Below are 6,432 nucleotides of genomic sequence, written 5' to 3' on the forward strand. Positions count from 1 at the left end.
TGATCTGTTGCAATGTTGCTGCTGATCTATTTCATGTTGATGTGTTCATGCGTGCTCATCTGCTCACACAGACTCATGTTCATGCTGCTGTTCGACGTAATGTTTTTATGCCGTTATTGCTTAGTGTATTTTAGTTGATGTTTTTCTTAGTTCATATCTTTGATGTTGTCATTGTTTTTCTTTTACATTTTATTGTTGGATGTAACTGGGACCCTGTGTACATAATTTCGTTCCACCACATGTACTACGTGTGGTGCGAATGACAATAAAGAATCTCTGACTCTGATATTCTTCCATTAGGTAATGTTAACACCATGGAATAAATTTTCATTGTTATGCTGATGATACAGTTACATTTGTCCATGAAACCCAATGAATCCAATCAACTACTTAGACTACAAGCATGTCTTAAAGACATAAAAGCCTGGATGACACTAAATGTGCTGCTTTTGAACACAGACAAGATTGAGGTTTTAGTTTTTGGACCTGAACATTTTAAGAATATTTTTTCAGTCTTTCTCCCTCCTTAGATGGCATTAATCTGGCCTCCAGCTCTAATGTTAAAAATCTTGGTGTTATTTTTGATCAGGACATGTCTTTTCTCCTCCACATTAAAAACATTACTGGAACTGCCTTCTTCCACCTGCGTAATATCACTAAAATTAGAAACATCTTATCTAAAAATGATGCAGAAAAACTGGTTCATGCATTTGTCACTTCTAGACTGGACTATTGCAATGGTTTATTATCTGGATGTCCAAATACTTCTTTAAAACGTCTTCAGTTGATCCAAAATGCTGCTGCCAGAGTCTTAACTGGAGTTAGTAGGAGAGATCATATTTCTCCAGGTTTAGCTTCTTTCCATTGGCTCCCTGTCAAATCCAGAATAGAATTCAAAATCTTATTTCTAACCTACCAAGCTCTCAACAACCTAGCTCCATCTTATATCCATCCATCCATTATCTTTTACCCGCTTCTTCCATTTTGGGTCACGGGGGTCGCCGGTGCCCATGTCTGGCATTCACTGTGCGAGGGGCGGGGTACACCCAGGACGGGTCGCAAGTCCATCACAGGGACACATAGAGACAAACGAGACAAACAACCATTCACTCTCTCACTCACACCTAGGGACTATTTAGAGTTACCAATTAGTCTAACATTTATGTTCTTGGTCTGTGGGAGGAAACTGGAGTACCTGGAGGAAACCCACACATGCACGGAGAGAACATGCAAACGCCACCCAGAAAGACCCCCGGACCGGGATTTGAACCAGGGACCTGCTCGCTGAGAGGCAACAGCTCTACCAGTTGTGCCACCGTGCTGCCCTGCTCCATCTTATAGTCAAGATCTAATTGTTCCATATTTTCCTAACAGAGCACATCGCTCTCAGACTGCAGGCTTACTCGCGGTCCCTAGAATTTCCAAAAGCAGAATGGGAGGAAGATCTTTCAGTTATCAGGCTCCTCTCTTGTGGAACCAACTTCCAGTTTCTGTCCATGAGGCGACACATTGTCCAGTTTGAAGACTGGGCTGAAGACTTTCCTTTTTGAGAAATCCTGCATTTAGGTTTGGCTTGTCATGCTGCCTTAAGCTTAGACTACTAGAGAACAAACTGACCTAATTTTCTTAAATTAATTGTTAAAATTAAATAGTTTTCATTTGATATTATTTCTATCTTAACATGTGATTCTTGACCTGCCATTGTGTATCTGTTCCTACCAAACCCAACCAGTCGAAGCAGATGACCACTTGTCCTGAGCCTGGTTCTGCTAAAAGGTTTCTTCCTCATGAAAGAGTTTTTCCTTTCCACTGTCGCCCTCATGCTTGCTCAAGATGAGAGTTCAACAATGGAGTTAAACTGAAAGCAGTCTGCTCTTCAGATAAATAATTTTAATTATTATTTTTATATATGAATGTTTCTGTTCAGTGCCCTGAGATGACTTCTGTTGTGACTTGGCGCCATATAAATTAACTGAATTGAACTGATTTGTCTTGACTTGCTGTGTTGTGCTGCCAATCAGATGTCAGGGTCTGTTGACAAGCTTCATTAGCCCCGCCCACATCACATCACTGAGTTCTTCCTGTCTATATTCCTGTGTAGATGTGAATTGTTGAGTTTTCTTTTTCTTCCTTTAATAAAATGTTGTTCTTTATCTTCTAAATGGTTGAACAAGGTTCAAGCAGCCTCTCTGTGTTCAAACCATGACAGAGAGGGACTCGTACCAGTGACTCGTCTCTGTCCTGAATCTTATCTCGTCATCTGTGCGCAGCGGCAGTATCGTAGCCTGTGAGGTTGATCTGAGGTATGATTATTGCTAGTTGAAAACTTTACCCAATACCCCGTCTTGATGACTGTAAACACAGTCAGCAATGGCAATTTTTGACAGTCTTAACAAAGACTGAACAATTTGTTGAAAGAAACAAGCACCGTTCAACTAGTGGTCAATTCTTCTGTTCCAGACAACTAATAGTTAATTGTAGTGATGAGTAAATGAAGCTTTTATTAAGCATTGAACCAATTGGGCCAATTGTTTCAAAAACATCCTGATGCATGCTCAAAAATCCAGGTAGAAAAATAAAAAAAAGTTCAATCTGGTCCTCTGAACATTCAAAAAAACAAAAAACAAAACAAAGCAAAAAAATATAGAAACGTTTCTTCTCTCATCCAAGACACTTCCTCAGTCTGAGGTGCTGTATTCAGCTCAGTCTCTTAAATAGCACCTTCTCAGAGTGGATCAACCAGTTTGCTGCTGACAACCAAAACCAGCTGCTCACATGGTCAAGAAGGACCATCAGCCTAACAATGGATCATTAGCACACTGATGGCTGTTTACTATTCACAGGGGGTTGAGTGATACTAGCAATCACAGCATTGTAAGAGGGGGACAGTTGAACCCGGAGGCCCCCACCCCTGTTTAATGATGGACGATTTCTTTTCACAAATATGGCCTCCTTTACTCCTGTGCCGACTGGCACAAATAGAGTAATATTGTGTATGCTGTTCAGTGTCAGGAGGGTGATCAGTCTTACATCAGGGAAACTAAACAGCCACTGGCCAAAAGGATGGCCCAGCACAGAAGATCAACATCATCAGGCCAGGACTCTGCGGTTTACACTCATCTCCAGGCCAGCGGTCACTCTTTCAGGGATGAAGATGTTCACATCCTGGACAGAGAGGAATGATGGTTTGAGAGAGGAGTAAAGTAGGCCATCTTTGTGAAAAGAAACCGTCCATCATTAAACAGGGGTGGAGGCCTCCAGGTTCAACTGTCCCCCTCTTACAATGCTGTGATTGCTAGTATCACTCAGCCCTCTGTGAACAGTAAACAGCCATCAGTGTTCTAATGATCCATTGTTAGGCTGATGGTCTTTCTTGACCACGTGAGCAGCTGGTTTTGGTTGTCAGCAGCAAAACTGGTTGATCTACTCTGAGAAGGTGCTATTTAAGAGACTGAGCTGAACACAGCACCTCAGACTGAGGAAGTCTTTCGAATGAGAGACGAAATGTTTTGCTTTGTTTTTTTCTTTTTTTCTGAATGTCTAGAGGACCAGATTGAACTTTTTTGGATGTTTCAAAAATAGGAACATTTGTTGAAGCTTCAGTTACAGTGACCTCTTGTGGCAATTTGCAATGCTGCTATCAAATAAGGTGTTATGCTTTTAGTGGCACACACTGAAGAACTTCAGTGACTAGTGTTAAAGAAACTACTTTACTGTGGTAAAAAAAACAGATTTTTTTAATTCATCAGCTTTCTATGTTGTCTGGTTTGAAAATTTATTTATGCTTACATATTTTTGAATAAAGATTGATAATTGTGCATTGAAGAGATTTAATAAAAATGTTTCAATGGTATTGTGCTTGTGTAACTGTGGCAAATTCCAAGTCTTTTTAATTCTTAAAAATAACAATGAAATGACGTCTCCATCATCTCCATGTTTGGAGCTGAAGTGTCTAATCATAGAGGAGGTATCATGATGCTTCAGTTGGACACACCAAACGTCTGCAGAAGATTAATTTACTTCCTGGTAGATTTTTTTTTTGGTCCTCTACTTTTGGAGAAATTAAGTGGAAACAAGTTTGGTTGAATGAAGAAAAATGTTGCAGAACAAATAAAGTTAAAGAGGTTTCATATAAAATCAATCATAATGTATACCCTGTTAAAAAACACTGGAAAGATTTAAATATGATATTGACTACTCTTGTACATTTTGTGAACTACACATGGAAACAATGTCTCATTTATTCTATCAATGTAATCACACAAAGACATTCTGGACAGATGTACAACAACTCATACAACTGAAACTGGACAAATAATTCAACTTACAGAGAAATACATTAAATTATGCTTCGACAATAAAGATATGGGCAGCACGGTGGCGCAACTGGTAGAGCTGCTGCCTCTCAGCGAGCAGGTCCCTGGTTCAAACCCCGGTCCAGGGGCCCTCTGGGTGGAGTTTGCATGTTCTCTCCGTGCAAGAGTGGGTTTTTTCTCCGGGTACTCCGGTTTCCTCCCACAGACCAAAAACATGCATGTTAGGCTGATTGGTAACTCTAAATTGTCCCTAGGTGTGAGTGAGAGAGTGAATGGTTGTTTGTCTCGTTTGTCTCTATGTGGCCCTGTGATGGACTTGCGACCTGTCCAGGGTGTCCCCCGCCCCTCGCACAGTGATTGCTGGACATGGGCACCAGCGACCCCCGTGACCCAAAATGGAATAAACGGGTAAAGATAATGGATGGATGGATGTTAAAGGACTGGAAAACAAAAAGCCAATGAAAACTAACTCAGTTCTAGAAAAACTTCATGTGAATTTATCTGTATAACATTTAAATATATTGTGTTGTATCTTTAGAATTTTGTACCATTTTATAACCAAATTGTTCTTTCTATACTTTTGTACCTGCTAATATACCCCTGGCAGACAGTTTGTAAAATTGATAAAGTTTTGTAATAAAATAATTTAAAAAAAGAAAAAAAGTTGAACACACCAAACACTGCACCTGCAGAAATACACTAATGTAAATTAAAAAATTTATTTGAGCCCATACTGATATATGATTATTAAAATCACATACATCATTTTACTGTAATTATTAAATACGTGGGTTAAATGGGTTAGATAATATCTTCACTGTTGAACATTACTATAACTTTTTTGACATTTAAATGCCAAAACCACCTTATGAGCAGAATGAAGTGTTCCCACATGTTAGAACAACCTCTTTTCCTGGCTGCCTCCATAATTAATTCAAACTAACAGCAGAAACACACCTACTCTCCAACACACTGCAAACATTTTAGAGCTGTTTCATAATGTTGAGCTCTCAATTCAAAACTGTCTCAACCTGTCACCTGTCAGAATCGAGACGAGGCGGTGCCAGAGAATCAGCTTTTGGGACCATGAACCAGTCGAGAGATTCATTCCGACAATGAAACAGTTTGTGTTTCGGACGTCACATGTCACGTGACTTTTTCTGCACCAAAACAGGGTCCGAAGCAGTGGTTCGATGTAATTTTACTGCAGGGTTCGAAGCATGTTTTGAAGCTTTTGTTTCATACTATCATCACTAACAAGCACCGTTCAGCTAGTGGTCAGTTCTTCTGTTCCAGACAACCAATAGTTAATTGTAGATACACATTTTGTTCTGACAGAAGTCTCATACTCTGTTAAACTCAGTTCATGCACAAGCTAAATTTCATCTGTTTGTTTTTAAATAGAAAACACCATGATACAGTGGATTTGGTCTTTTGGATGTTAGATGTGATATATTGGTCTTGGAAGAGAGGCGGATTCTGAAGATCTGATTTCAAAGAGCTGTTCAGTTTTTATGTTAGTGACGTCTTCAGTGGTATGTCCAGATGTAGGTGTTGATGAACAACTTCAGGACTGTACTCCTAGACCCGTTGAGCATGCAGCTGCTCCTTCCATTCCTGAGCTCATGCTCTCCTATATTTTACCTTCATCTCAGTAGATAAAAGGAGGAGTGTGTGCACCTGAGGAGGAAGTAATCAGAACAGACCCAGTGAAGCAAAAATAACAAAACTAGTGATGAATGAAAAACTACAAATAAAATGGTGTTGAGCTCTACTTGGAATCTTCCCTGTTTGACTTGAAGAAGTTCTCTCTCTGGATACTCCTGAGTCTCTGAGTAACAAGTGTGGATCTTTGAGTAAACAAATTGTTGGATAAAATGTAAATGTTATAATTTAAAACTGTTTTTAGACCCCGCATCATTTAATTAAACTCCAGTCGTGTGAACTAGAGAATAGCCATTTGTCTTGTTCTAAAGTGTTCACGTGCAGTCAGACCAAGACTTTGGGTTTTTAAACAACCATGATGTTATTCAGATCTGACCTCGCTATTCCGGCTATCCGGCTATCCGGTTTTATAATCAAGCTGTCTGTTTAGTAATCTTTTCTGGCTCCGCTG

General features: G+C 39.7%; 1 non-coding gene across 1 annotated transcript; it reads left to right on the forward strand.

The window, feature by feature from the left end:
- Positions 1-2,258: 2,258 nt before the first annotated feature.
- LOC119421136 lies at positions 2,259-2,399 on the forward strand. Its single transcript, XR_005187340.1, has one exon. It is a non-coding gene; the product is annotated as a U4 spliceosomal RNA (small nuclear RNA).
- The last annotated feature ends 4,033 nt before the right edge of the window (positions 2,400-6,432 follow it).

This window comes from Nematolebias whitei, chromosome 1 (assembly GCF_014905685.2).
Source record: "Nematolebias whitei isolate Nwh7 chromosome 1, NemWhi1, whole genome shotgun sequence".
Taxonomy (NCBI): Eukaryota; Metazoa; Chordata; class Actinopteri; order Cyprinodontiformes; family Rivulidae; genus Nematolebias; species Nematolebias whitei.